This window comes from Canis lupus, chromosome 27 (genome assembly GCF_011100685.1).
Source record: "Canis lupus familiaris isolate Mischka breed German Shepherd chromosome 27, alternate assembly UU_Cfam_GSD_1.0, whole genome shotgun sequence".
Lineage (NCBI taxonomy): Eukaryota > Metazoa > Chordata > Mammalia > Carnivora > Canidae > Canis > Canis lupus.
This window is the reverse complement of record NC_049248.1, coordinates 37,706,418-37,721,337: the sequence shown is the minus strand read 5'-3', so window position 1 is coordinate 37,721,337 and position 14,920 is coordinate 37,706,418. Positions and strand designations below refer to the sequence as shown.

General features: G+C 36.5%; 1 long non-coding RNA gene across 1 annotated transcript in view; it reads left to right on the top strand.

Annotated features, from left to right (window-relative positions):
- LOC111092890 overlaps positions 1-14,920 on the top strand; it is a 159,599-nt gene that overhangs the window by 62,857 nt on the left and 81,822 nt on the right. Inside the window, exon 2 of the long non-coding RNA XR_005380068.1 lies at positions 8,874-8,975. This is a non-coding gene — a long non-coding RNA (uncharacterized LOC111092890). The remainder of the gene's footprint in view (positions 1-8,873; positions 8,976-14,920) is intronic.

Here is a 14,920-nt window from a genome sequence, read left to right as displayed (position 1 = left end):
ATACATGTATCTATTGATTAATATAAATTTTATGTAATGTTTCAAAATATTTCCTACCTTACAAGGTAGTCACCTGTCCACTATAGTTCATTACTGTGCTCAGCCAGGGCCTCTTACTCATTATGCTCCTGAAATAAGTTTTTTGGTCTGTCAAGGAGATACAGAGAATCTTGAGTATTATTCTCTTCTAATGGTATTGTGTGAATTTCCTTGTGAAAACATCTAGTTCTTTATGAAAATCTTCCGAAGTTCAAGCTTATCTTTATGTTGTTTATTATTTGATGTTTATGTAATCCAAATGTTCCACATTTCATTTCTCTTTAATGTCCAACATTCAGCAACCTAAATCCCCTTTCCATTTTCCTATGGAAATTCCATATCTTTCTTTCAGGTGTCACTGAGATACTCTCTCATGCTTACATGTTCCACCCATGTATCCTGGTTTTCTGTCACTTTAGCTGGCCATCTGGCCTTGACTTCTGCTTAGTTCCTCTACAGGACTCTCTCACTGCCTTGAGATAGGTTTTCTTCTAGGTGCTGCTGCAGTCTTCTCTATGCTACTTTGCTTCAGGCATGGGCACAGATGTGCAGGCAGGCATCCTTAAAGTCCCTGGCATAGTAGCTAGGACCAGGCTGCCTGTTTAACAAGACTTTATCGAAGCCTTGAGTACAAGTCAGAGGATTGCAGCCTAGACCACTTGAAATCACATATGAAAATGCTTTCAGTGACATGACCTGAGGACATGGATTTTTAGATCTTTGCCCATAACTTGCATGGTCAACATGCAGTAAATAGAAGTGGTAGCCACAGAGAGAATAGGGAGTCCCAACCATGAAGATGAACATACAACTAAAACTCCCTTACCACTTAAGGAAAGCAACACCATGAGAGAGGTCCAGCAAGTAAATTCAAAAGTCAACACTTGAGCAAACAGGGTTAATAGGCAAAAAACAAACAAACAAACAAAAACCTCTTAAAATGTTATTTCTTCAGAGGGGTAAGAGAAGATATTGTATCCACAAATGAGATACTATAAAATAGAGCCAATTGGGGATTTTAGAAATATAAACATGATTATAAAAATTGAAATAGACACACAACATAAATTGTTAGAAGAATGAAATAACTAAAGAACCAATTACAAAGTGGAAGTATTGAAAATGATTAAAGAATTCTTCCAGATTATAAAGGAAAAGAGTAAAGGTATAGTGTAACAGAAAAATTACGAGACATGGAAAATAATTCCAGAAACTACAATACCATTATGGTAGATGTTGCAGAACTGCATGAGTTGCAGAAGAGGAGAATACAAAAAGTCGGGGAGAGGAAATAGTCAAAGAATAATGGAAGAAAATTTCCCAGACCTAAATCTTCAGATTGACAGTGCCCACCAGAAGCTAGATAAATGAAAAAAAGACCTACACAGATGTATTATCATAAAATTTTGCATATGAAAGATAAAGAGAAAAATAAAAAATGTTTTCAGTGAAGAGTGAAAACAAAACAAAATAACTGAGGCTATCTACAAAGGAATAAGAACCAGGATTTCATGCTAAGGAAAACTATACCTCGTCCAGAGAACTAATTTTCCCCCCTTTCAGTAAAAGAGTTATGAAAACTATCACATTGGCCTTTTTGCTACAAACAACAGAAAGCTATGATGATTAAGCACTGTAGCATGCTAACATGATAGAATATCTGAATTTTCTTTTCTTTATAGTTCTTGGTTGTCAATGATCTTATTTTTACCAACTTTTTATATAATTTAAAATTTTTTAATTGTAGCAAAATACATATAAATAAAATTTATTATCATAGCCATTTTAAGTATACAGTAATATTCAGTGCATTCACATTGTTCTACAACCAATCTAAATAATTCATTTTGAAAAGCTGTAACTGTACACCTATTAAAAAATAATTCCCCATTTCCTCTTTCTTCAATTACTAGGGGGTCCCTAGTAACTCCCATGCTACTTTCAGTCTCTATGATTTTGACTATTCTGGGTACATATAAATGGATTCATACTTATTTGTACTTTTGTGACTGGCTTATTTTTCCTTTCTTTTTAAAGATTTTATTTTTTTATTCGTGAGAGACAGAGAGAAAGAGAGAGAAAGAGAGAGAGGCAGAGACACAGGCAGTGGAAGAAGCAGGCTCCATGCAAGGAGCCTGATGTGGGACTTGATCCTGGGATGCCCTGGGCCTAAGGCAGGCGCTAAACCGCTGAGCCACCCAGGTGTCCCTTATTTTTTATAATATCTTCAAGTTTCATGCATGTGGTACCAGATGTCAGAATTTCCTCCCTAAGGCTGAATAATATTTTGTTGTGTGCATATGCTACATTTTGTTTATCCATTCACCTATTGACAGAACAGGTTGCTTCAACCTTTCAGCTACTGTGAATAATGCTGCTATGAACATGAGTGTACAAATATCTCTCTCAGACCCTGCTTTTAATTCTTTTGGGTATATATTGAGAAGCTGGATTGTTGGATCATATGGAAATTCTCTTTTTAATTTTTTTGAGGGTTTGCCATGCTGTTTTCCAGAGTGCTAACCCATTTTAGATTCCCACCAATAATGTACAAGGGTTCCAAATATCTCTACATCTTTGCTGTCCTATTTATTTATTTGTTGGTAGGTAACCATCTACTGGATGTGAGGTGGTAATTTGTTTGTGGTTTTGACTTACATTTCTCTAAGAATAAGTGATGTTGATCATGTTTTCTTTTTTTTTTTTTTGGCCATTTGGAAGTCTTTGGGAAAATGTCTTTTGCCTGCTTGGATAAGTTTATTCCTAACTATTTATTCTTTTTAGTGCCATCATAAATGGAATCATTTTCTTGATTTCTTTTTAAATTGTTCACGAGTGCATAGAAATGCAACTGATTTTTGCATGTTGATCTTGTATATTGGGTTTTGTGAAATTACTTTATTAATTCCATCAGGTTGTGTGTGTGTGTGTGCGTATGTGTGTAATTTTTAGGGTTTTCTATATATAAAATTATGTTGTCTGTGAACATATATATAATTTCACTTGTTCCTTTCCAAATTGGATATCTTTCATTTCTTTTTCTTGCCTAATTGCTCTGGCTGGGATTTTCAGTACTATGTTGAATGGAAGGATGAAAATAAGCACCTTGTCTAGTTCCTGATCTTAGAGGACACCTTTTCAAGATATAAACACTTCAACAAACTAGGAGTAGAAGGTGACTGCCTCAACATAATAAAGGCCATGTGAAGAGCCCACAGCTAACACCAGTGGTGTCAAATGTTGTCAAATACATTCTCTACATCAGTTGAGATGATCATGTTTGGGGGCCTTGGCTTTTTGTTTGGTTGGTTGGTTTTTGTCCCTTCATTCTGTTAATGTGTTGCATTACATTGTTCGATATTTGTATGCTGAACCATCCTTGAATTCTAGGAATAAATCTCACTTAATCATGATGTATAATCCTTTTAATGTGTTGTCAAATTCCATCTGCCAATATTTTCTTGAGGATTTTAGCAGCAAGATTAATCAGGGATATTGATCTTCAGTTTTCTAGTCTTGCAGTGTATCTTTTGGGATTTGGTAGCAGTGTAATCCTGGCATCATAAAATGAATTTAGAAGTATTCCCTCCTCTTCAATTTTTTGGAAGAGTTTGAGGACAACTGGTGTTAATTCTTTACATATATGGTAGACTTCACAAGAGAAGTTTTCTGGTCCTGGGCTTTTCTTTATTGGAAGGTTTTTGATGATTCAGTCTCCTAAAGTTTTATGTCTGTTCAGATTTTCTATTTCTTTATGATTTAGTCTTGGTACATTTCATGTTTTTAGGAATTTGTCCAATGCAAGTGAGATTTTGTGGGTGTACAACTGTTCATAGTACTCTATTATAATGCTTTTTATATCTGTAAAATCTATTGCAATATCCCTCTTTCATTTATAACTTGTTATTTGAGTCTTCCCTTTTTTTTTATTGTCAATCTAGCTAAAGGTTTGCCAAATATGTTTACATTTTCAGTGAGCCAACTGTTGGTTTCACTGATATTTTTCTATAGTTTTTCTATTCTCTCTTTTGTTTATCTCTCCTTTAATCTTTATTATTTTCTTCATTCTTCTATCTTTGTTTGGTTTGTTCTTCTTTTTCAGTTCCTTAAGGTGTAAAGTTAAGTTGTTGTTTTGAAATCTTTCTTCTTTTTTAAAATAAGCATTTACAACTACAAATTTCCCATTTAGCACTGCTTTTTCTGAATCCCTAGGTTAGATATATTTTCATTTTCATTTGTCTAAATTTTCTAAATTTTTTTGTGACTTCTACTATGACTCAATTTTTTTTTTAAAGTGTGTTGTTTAGGGGCACATGGGTGGCTCAGTTGGTTAGGTGTCCAACTCTTGATTTCAGCTCAGTTCACGATCTCAGGGTTATGAGATCGAGCCCCATGTTGAGCTCTGTGCTGAACATGGAATTTGCTTAAGATTCTCTCCCTCTCCCTCTGCCCCTCCCTACTCATGCTCTCTCTCTCAAAACAATAGTGTATTGTTTAATTTCAAAGTATTCTTGCATTTTCTAGTTTTCCTCCTGCTATCAATGTATATTTTCATTATATTTCAATTGGAAATATCATTTATATGATCAACTTTTAACATTTATTAAAACATTTTTGTGGCCTAATATATAGCCTAACCTGGAGAATGTTCCATGTGCACTTGAGAAAAATGTCTATCTTGCTGTTGGGTGGATTGTTCTGTATACGCCAGTTAGGTCCAAGTTGGTCTGGAATATCATTCAAGTTTTCTATTTCCTTATTGATCTTCTGTGGGGTTGTCCTATCTATTATTGATAATGTGTTATTGATGTCTCCTATTATTATTGTAGAGCTTTCTATTTCACCCTTCAGTTTTGTCAATGTTTGTTTCATATATTTAGGAGCTCCGATGTTTGTGCATATATTTGTATAACTCATTCCTTCTTGGTAAATAGACCCTTTCATCATTATATAATGTCCATCTTTGTGTCTTATAATAAGTATTGACTTAAAGTCCTTCTCTGATATTAGTACGGCCACCCCTGCCCAACTATTGTTACCATTTATATGGAATATCTTTTTCTATTCTTTTACTTTCAACCTATGCATATCCTAAATCTAAAGTGAGCCTCTTGTAAACAGCATACAGGGAGATCATATTTTGTAATCCTTTTTGCTAATCTACATCTTTTGATTGGGGAGTTAAATCAATGTACATTTAGATTATTATGAATATGTAAGACTATTGGCATTTTGTTACTTGTTTTCTGTAGGTCTTATAGCTTTATGTCCCTCATTTCCCTCATTATTCCTTTCATTTTTAAAAAAGTGATATTTTATTATCATGATTATTTTTCTTTTTTTTTAACAGAAGTATACCTGACATGCAATGTTACATTCATTTCAGGTGTACAGCATAATGATTTGACAAATCTATACATTATGCTATACTTATCACAAGTGTGGTTACCATCTGTCACAATGCTATTAGAAATGGGCTAAGTCCCTATGCTGTGCCTTTTTTCCCTGTGACTTACTCATTCCATACTAGAAGTCTATATCTCTCACTCCCTTTAACCCATTTTGTCTGTCTCCTACACACTTCCTCTCTGGCAACTATCAGTTCTCTGTATTTATGGGTCTGTTTCTGCTTTATGTTTGTTCATTTGTTTTTATTTTTTAGATTCCACATATAAGAGAAATAATATAATTGTCTTTCTCTGACTTATATGATCTTTTATTCTGTTGGTTTTTTTGTAGTGACATATTTTGATTCTCTTCTCTCTTTTTTTTTTTTTTTTTTGTGTGTGTGTGTGTATTCTATAGATTTTTTTCTGGTTGCCAAAGGGATTACATAAAACATCCTAAAATTATAATAATTTATTTTAAACTCTTACTGGTTTAAGTTCAATGGAATGTAAAAATTCTATGTACTTGACTTTGTTTTTGATTGATGTCACCAATTACATTTTGGTATATTGTGTGCCCATTAACAGATTTATATTTTATGCTTTTGTATTTAAATCCTATAATAAAATAAAAGTGGGGCTGTGAATCAAAAATACAATATACATGTATTTATGTTTGCCCATGTATTTTTAAATTTTTAAAAAAGATTTTATTTATTTTAGAGGGGGGAGGGGCAGAAAGATAGGAGGGATAGAATCTCAAGCAGATTCTGTGCTGAGCATAGAGCCAGACGTGGGGCTCAGTCCTAGGACACTGAGATCATGACCTGAACCAAAATCAAGAGTCAGATGCTCAATCAACTGAGCCACCCAGGTGCCCAATGTCCATGTATTTATTTTTATCAAAAAACTTTATATTTTTGTATGGCTCTGAATAACTGTCTAGTGTCCAATCATTTCAACCTGAAGGACTCCCTTTAAAATTTTTTGTAGGGCAGGTCTAGTTGTAATGAACTACTTCAGTTTTTGTTTATCTGGCAATGTCTTCATTTCTCCCTCATTTTCAAAGGGCGTTATTCTCAGTCAATAGTTTTTACCTTTCAGCAGTTTAAATATAACATTCTATTGCCTTCTGGCCTGCAGGGTTTCTGCTGAGATACCTACTGATAATGTTGTTGAGGTTCCTTTGTACATGATGAGTCACTTTTCTTTTGATATTTTCATAGTTCTTTGACTTTTGGGGAATTCCCAATTATTATTTTTCAGATAAGTTCTCTGCTTTTTCTCTCATTCTTCTGACCACTGTCTTAGTGCAGGTCCACTTGACAGTGTGATAAGCCCCCTAGTCTTTCTCACTTTTCTCTTTCTTTTTTTCTGCTCAGACTTGACCATTTCAAATAACTTGTCTTCGAAGTTACTGATTCTTTTTTCTGTCCTTTCAAGTCTTCTGTTGAACCCTTTTAGTGAATTTTTCAATTCTGTTATTATGTTTTTCAACTGTAGAATTTCTGTTTGGCTCTTTTCAATAATTTCTATCTCTGTTGATATCTCATTTTGTTCCTTTATCATTTTCCTGATATTGTTTGTCTGTTATGGCTTCCTTTAGCTCATTGAGCATTTTTAAGATATTTATTTTAAAGTTTTTGTGAGATAAGTCTGAGGCCCATGATTTTCAGTTTCTGGAGTATTATTTTTTCTTTTGAGTTGACCATGTTTCTCAGATTTTTTTTTGTATGCCTTGTGATCTTTTGTTGAAAACTGGGCATGTGAAAGAATAGCCCCTAGGTTTTTGTGGATTGGGTCTGTGCAGGGATAAATCTTCATTAATTAGTTCAGTGTGAAGTCTCAAGATCCTCTCAAGCTTTTTCTGATGATGTGTCTTCCCTAGTCTTGTGTGTGTGCTTTCCCCCCAATTTCCTTCTATACATGTTTGCTTTTATTTTTATTATTTTTTTTTAATTGTATTTATTTCTTCATGAAAGAGAGAGAGAGAGAGAGAGAGAGGCAGAGACACAGGCAAAGGGAGAAGCAGGCTCCACGCAGGGAGCCCAACGTGGAACTCAATCCGAGGTCTCCAGGATCATGCCCTGGGCTGAAGGCGGCACTAAACTGCTGAGCCACCCGGGCTGCCCACATGTTTGCTTTAAGATGTCTTAATTTCCTGAGTCTTCCCCCTGCTATTCTTCTCAAGGACTTAGGTTTCTGTTGTATTCCTCTTCCCATAGTCTCTTGACCCAGGTTTCCACAGGTCTGCAGCCTTCCTGCAGCTCTCATGTGTCCCAGTGACCACCACTGCTATCAGAGGCTTCTAACTTGATATCCAAACTATGCCACCACTCCATCTGTGTCCTAGTAAGGTGAGACAGAAACTAGTCCCTCGGGAACTTCCCAGACAGGCCAGAACATCACAAGCAAGTTCTACTTTTTTCTTTCTGTTCCAAGGGAGGAACCAGTAAGTAGGTATTTTCCAACCTCAGTGCACTGGGGAGGAAATGGGGTGAGGATGGACAGAAACACAGGAAATTTCCTACCCTTTCTTTGTTAGTCATTCACTTATTTGTTACAACTTTTTAACTGGTTTCTAGAATTCTCACAAAGCTACTCTTGCCTGTAAGTTGTCATATATTTGGTGTTTCTGTGGGAGAGTGGGGTGGAGATTTTACTAGTCTGCCATCTGGCTGATGTCACTCTTCTGTATAAGTTTTCTGATGTAAGAAACCTTATATCTTTTTGGAAATATGTCATAAAAATTTGAATGAAATAAATCCACATTATTTAAGAGAGAAACAAATTACACAATATTAATATATTTGTGCCTCAAAGAATTGAGTAGAAGAAACTAAGATTTTTTTGAGAGATTAGTGCTCAGAATAAGTGCAAATAAGTGCTAAAGGAGCAGTGAATGGCAGTGATTTAAATAGCTATAGACCTGGGGGACCAGAAGTTTCAAAAGGATCTCCAAATAACCTTTAATTAAACAGAAAGTAATAAGGTAATATTTAGCGACTGAGTTCTAACACATGGAGATTAAAGTACTTAATTGGTGCTTAAGAGTTTTTATTTTTTGCAAAGTAGGTTTTTCGTCAGTTAGGAGAATGTTCATTTGCAAGACAAAGAATATTGTCTATCCACGATTTAATTTATTTAGTTACTTTTTCTCATATAGAAAATCTAGAGAGAAAGATTCAGGCATTGGTTCAGCAGCTCAGTAATGCCAGAATGTGTGTGGGCATTCTTCTGGCCTTACCCTCATGGTTGCAGATTGGTTCCTGCTGCCCCATATTCAAAGCAGAAAGAAGAGAAAAGTCGGTTCCAATTATCAGACTCTATCAGGAAAGCACTGGGAGACTTCAAATTATAGCTCACTGGCCATAATATGGTCACATGGCTTCTTTGCTACCAGAAGCCTGAGAAATTGAGTCTTCTATTTTTCACCCTGTGCTGTAGAAAGTGGCAAGAAAGAAGCTGGATGGGAATGGCTATTGGATAAGCAGAGCGAGCAGTGTTTCCCCAGGTGATTCAGTAAGGAAAATCCTACTTGGTTCTCAGGTAAGTAAGCAAGAAATTCTATGCCTTTGTTTAGTTATGGACTTCCATGGTCTCCAGAGTAGTATTCTGATGGAGTGCTGCATGTACAAAGTGTATTCCTCAGGGTCTATTTTAAAATAAGATTTTGTCTTTTGGAACAAATGATTTTGTATTTCTCACCCTGTTAACAATTTTAATAATATTTGATCTTTTTATTAACTTATTCAGACAACACTTATTAGGCATCATCTATGTGATAGTAATTAGAGTAGATATTGATAATTCAGAGATGAATAAGATCCTTTGCCTCAAGTAGTTCATTGTCTTGAAGTTAAATGCTTTGAGGTAAACAATTATATATATGTACAATTATAATTTATTTACTAAAAAAAGCATTGATATGCATATATGGTGATATGTACATCCAGCTCTGATGAAGTACATGTTCTTAGTCTGCAGACAATCTTTTGAGTTTATAGGTTTTGCCAGGAGATCCAGGCAAATCAGTTTAGAGATGACTAGCAGTTCATTAACCAAATATCGCTTAGAATGATACTACCTTTCTTTAATCTTTGAATTGTCCCTGAAGTCATTGAAGCCTATAGGTCTTTTAGATTTACCCAACCTGATGATAATACAGTGGTTTGAATTTAGGTACCAGTGCTTTGCTTGAAAACTAAGAATGTCAAAAAAAAAAAAAAAAAAAGGAAAAGAAAGAAAAAAGAAAACTAAGAATGTTATTGGCATTTGATTTTATGTCTAAAAAAGAACTGTTGAGTTACTGTGTCTGGTTCATTTGATGTTCCTGGGCCTTGAGTAAGAATAAGAATATGAATCAGAACTGCACCTGGCAGCCTGAGGCATTCCATTGTAGGGCCACTGAGATCTGCTGTTCCTAACCAGACAACGCAGAACGATTCCCCCTTCACTTCTGCTTCAGGAGCTCACAACTGCCCAGAATCATAAGAAACTTTAATACCTCTTGGCTAGGAATCTTCTCCCCTTTTCCTCATTGGATTACATGAGACCAGGACATGGCATTAAAGCTTGCTTTTCTTTACCTATAGTTTCTGATTCTGACTCCTTGTGCAAAATTCTCTCATTTAGGAAACAGCCAAATACTGTGGCTGTAAAGTCTGTGAGCTAAGAATGGACTTTACATTTTTAATTGGTTGAAAAACACAAAAGGAGGACTTTCTCATGACATGTGAAAATTACATGAAAATCGAAACTTAATATCCGCAAATCCACTTTTATTGAAACACGGGATGTTCATTTGTTAACACGCCCTCTGTAGCTGGTTTTGTACATGCAGTGACTGGGTTGGATAGTTGCAACAGAGACCAGATTATCTACAAAACCTAAAGTACTCATTGCCTTGTCCCTTTATGGAAAAATGTTGCCAACCAACCTCATATTTAGAAGAAAAATGACCACCTCTGGGTGCCTTAATTGGAGCCCTCCGAGCTGTCACTCAAACAATCTCATATGAAGTAACACTAGCAATTATCTATAATCACACTAATCTATAATCACATTAATCTACTGCACTAAACAGACTGAGATTGTCAATCACCTTCCAGTATACTGAGGTGTAGGGGCATTGGCGCCATGGCACAGAAGTGGTGGTCAGGCATTTTTTTGCAGCAGAACTCTTTCTTCAAGTAATTTTATTAGTTGATTTGTTCAATGTGAATATGTATTCATATATGTGTAACATATATATTTTATACACGTAAAAATATGTTATATGTTTACAAAAATAATATGAATACATATATTCTGGATTGGTCTCTAAGTTCCCTAAGGTGGTCTCTAAAGTTCCGTGGCTCCAGCTTTGCCCCTGAAGTTTCAGCATTTATACTCTTGGTTAGAAGGACTCTGTCATTGCTAGGAGGAGCTCCACATGACCCAGGAGTTTCACCGTTCCCCCCCTCCCTTCGTAAATGGTGCTGATAATCTCTACAAACCAAAAATCTACATGTCAACCATGACAATCTTTCCTTTCCTTTATCCCCACCTTCAATTTACCACCAAGCTCAGTTCTAGCTCCTAACTATCTTGCCTGAGTGTCCTTATGTTTCACTTTGCACCACCACCTCCCTACCCAACAGTACTGGCACTTGGGCTCTAGGAAAAGCCATCCAGTGATGTCCTTCTTCACTTTCACTTCATTGAAATTATTCTCTATAAAGCAGCCAGAGCAGGCTTTTAGAAACATAGATTTGGTGAGAGATTCCCCAGTTTCAAACCCTTCACTGTCTTCCCATTGACTGCCTCTCAAGCCCATCTCTTACTTCTGTCTGCCTAGAACCCAACCATACTGGTTTCCTCTTATTTCCTTTATAGAGTAGCAGTCTGTTCAACCTCAGGGTCTCCCCACCTGCTATTCCTTATCCTCTTACCCCCTCTGCCCACTATTCCTTTTTATTCTTTAATTCTTGGTTTTTGTTCATAAAATGAAATGCTGAGTATTTATCATAATTCAGATACTGTGTTAATTGCTCAGAATATAGATAATTAGAAGACATAATCCTGTCCAACAGACCTTATAATCTAAGAAGGGATACTGGCATTAAACATTTCTCAAAAAATTACTGTTGTGATAAGTGATAAAATGGAATGCAGGAAGATTGCAGGTAATAAAACAGGGGTATTGATCTCATCTTGGAAACACAGGGAAAACTTTGTGGATGTAATATTTAAGCTGGCCCTCATAGGATGAATAATAATTCTTTAGGTAAGATAAGAAAATTCCAAGCCAAGGAAAAAGCATGTACAAAGGTCCTGAGGCTAAAAAGAATCAAAAAAGGTCTAGTTCCAGAATGTGAAGAATAAGAGACTCTTTGACTTAGAATAAGCTGAAAATAAATGGATGGGCCAGATCATGTAGTCTTGTAGGCCCTGTTAAGTATTTTGGCCATTAACAAATTTAGGTTTAAGTGTCTTTTTCTCCAGGAAGCTTTCCTTCGTTTCCCATACTGAGTGAGGCAACCAGCCCTCCTACCCCCGGCTCTGACATCACACACACATTTTCCATAGTCTCTGTTCTTTGCTGGCCTTCCTTATTACCTCATCTGTTTTCCCTGCTAGTCTGAGAGCTCCATGAGGGTAAGAACTTTGTCTCCTTCACTGCTGTGCCTCTGTGCCTAGCACAGTGCTTGGAATACAGTAAGAGTTCAATATATGTGTGTTAAATAGGTTAATGCCCCTCCTTTTCTGTCACTGTCTAATCACTGGCTCTCCTAGTGCCAGTGCCACATCCCAGAAGTGTGGATGTCACCACATTTTCTCGCAATGGCCCTATTAATGTATCATTCTCCTTGATCATTGGGATAGCCTCTCCCCTGTTCTCTTGACTTCTGATCTCTTGCTTCTCCATACCACCCTTCTTGCTGTTGCCTGGAATCCTATCCTAAAGTAAAATTTGGATCATGTCTTTTTAAAAAATGTTTTTTAGCCTCACATATCCTCCATCACTTCTCAATGTCCATGGAATAAACTTTAAACTCCTTTGTCGCTGTCCTAGATCATCCATGAATTGCCCCGACCTTTCTTCTAGTTTTATCTATCATCAGTTCATGTATTCCGACCTCCAATCATAGCAGACTTCCCCAGCATGTCAGATGCTCAGATATGCCCCACTTTGGTTGTTGTGCCAAGCAGGAATGCGCTTCTCTTTCTTCCCTGCCTGTCGATGTCTGGCTCATCTTTTGCAGCCCAGAAGAATCCCAGCATTCAGTCCTTTGTACTCTTTCCATATCTCAGCCGTTCCCAAAGTATGGTCCCTGACCAGCAGCAAACTTGTTAGATAGAAAAATTCTCAGGTTTCTTCATAGAAGTACTGAAAACCTGAAATGGTGGTGGGGGTGGGGGTGGGGAACGACAAGCTGTGGTTGAACAAACCTCCTAGGTGATTGTAAAGCACACTAACATTTGCCTTAGCACATTGTTGTATTTTTAGTTTAGGATTTTAGAGTGCATTAAGTTCTGGTTAATTTTTTTTTCTGGTTAATTATTTACCTGTCAGTATCCCTTATTAGAATATAAGTGGCCTGAAGGCAAGAACCAGATTGTATCCCTTTTATCTCCACCACAGTGAAATAAAATGGCAATGAAATACAGGGTAGTTATGGATAGTTGATGCTGCTCCTTTTATTCCTAATACAATTTAAGGTTTCCTCTGCAAATAAATTTCTTTGGAAAGAAAGAGATAAATTATATTATATATTTCATTACATTACACTATACTGTTTTTCATCACATACATGCATATATTTGTATGTATCTATTTATCTCTATCTATATGTATATATCACTATAGTAATTAATTCACCTGCAACATTCTTAATGATGAATCCTGGACTTGAATCTTAGGAACCTGATAAGAAAGTTTTCTAAGGGGAGATTGACTTGTCTTGCCTAGTTAGGATTTAGGATTTTTAGCACTGCTTCTCAGACCTTAACATAAATATGAATCACCTGGGATCTTTTTATTTTTTTAAATTTTATTTATTTATTTATTCATAAGAGACACAGAGAGAGAGGCAGACTCCATGCAAGGAACCCGATACTGGACTCGATCCCAGGACTCCAGGATCATGCTCCGGGCCAAAGGCAGGGGCCAAACCTTTAAGCCACCCAGGGATCCCACCTGGGATCTTTTTAAACTGAAATTTCCTGGGCAGTCCAGGTGGCTCAGCGGTTTAGCGCCGCCTTCAGCCCAGGGCCTGATACTGGGGACCTGGGATCGAGTCCCATGTCGGGCTCCTTGCATGGAGCCTGCTTGTGTCTCTGCCTCTCTCTCTGTCTCTCATAAATAAAAATGTTAAACTGAAGTTTCCTGATTCAGTTGGTCTATGGATAGGCCCAAGAGTCTGCATTTCTCAAAAGCTCCCAGGTGATGGTGGTCTGAGTTAGCCCAGAGGAAATTTTACAAATGACCTATGTTCTTGCAAATTAGCTGTGTAGCTTTTTCTCACACAAGGAGATTTGGCGTGAGTACAACTTCTTTTTGGTATTTTTATTCATGTATGGGTCAAAGGTGATAGCCAATGGTTCTCAACCCTGGCTATGCTTTTGAATCACCTGGAGGTACTTTTAAAAAATACCAGTGCCAGGATCTGAGAGTTGAATTTAATGAACCACAGCCTTAGGCAATGAAGTAAAACAGGCGCATAAATTGCTGTTATGTTCTACACAGCAGATCTATGACAAGTCTGCCCTTGAGAAGTTTTTCGTCTAAATGATAAGATGGAACAATGCATATTAACAAGGACTTAACATTAAAAGTATTGAAAGGAAAAACAAAAAGCAAATCTTGTTCTTGATATAAAATGACAGACTACCTGCTTTGCAGGATGGAAAATGAAGAGTAGGGCTGCTAATATGTGTAACTTTCTCTGGAAATGTTCCTAAGGAAATCATTTGGAAGAATAGAAATCTTGCTTACTTGCTTGGATGATGAGGTTAGACCATCATTATTTGTGTATATGGCACATTTGAAGATATTACAGCTGACATATATCAGATTATGTTCCAATTCTTTATCTCATTCCTTGTTATAGAATTACGAGACATCTGTGCTCTTGCTGTGTTGACTTTGCAATGCCTCCCACAAGAGCAGGAACAGCTCTTGTCTCATTGATTTTGGGCTGGACAACTGGAATGTCGCAATGCAGAGACTTTCAATGTTCTTGAGTGATTTTGCTCCACTTCTTGTACTGCAGCCACTTCACAATATGATCACACCTAGGATAACAGACGTTCTGACTCACCCCCAGAAGGTTGGGGTGCAGCTCATTTTTAAATATTAAACACAGGTAATTCACTGATCTCTCCAGTTAAGGGACTAGAAAGTTAAACAGATAACATAGATGCATTTTCTCCAATACATTTAAGTTCTCTTAATTTCACATCTGAAATACACTTTATTGAATGATTTCTGTCATCATGGTTTAATTGCA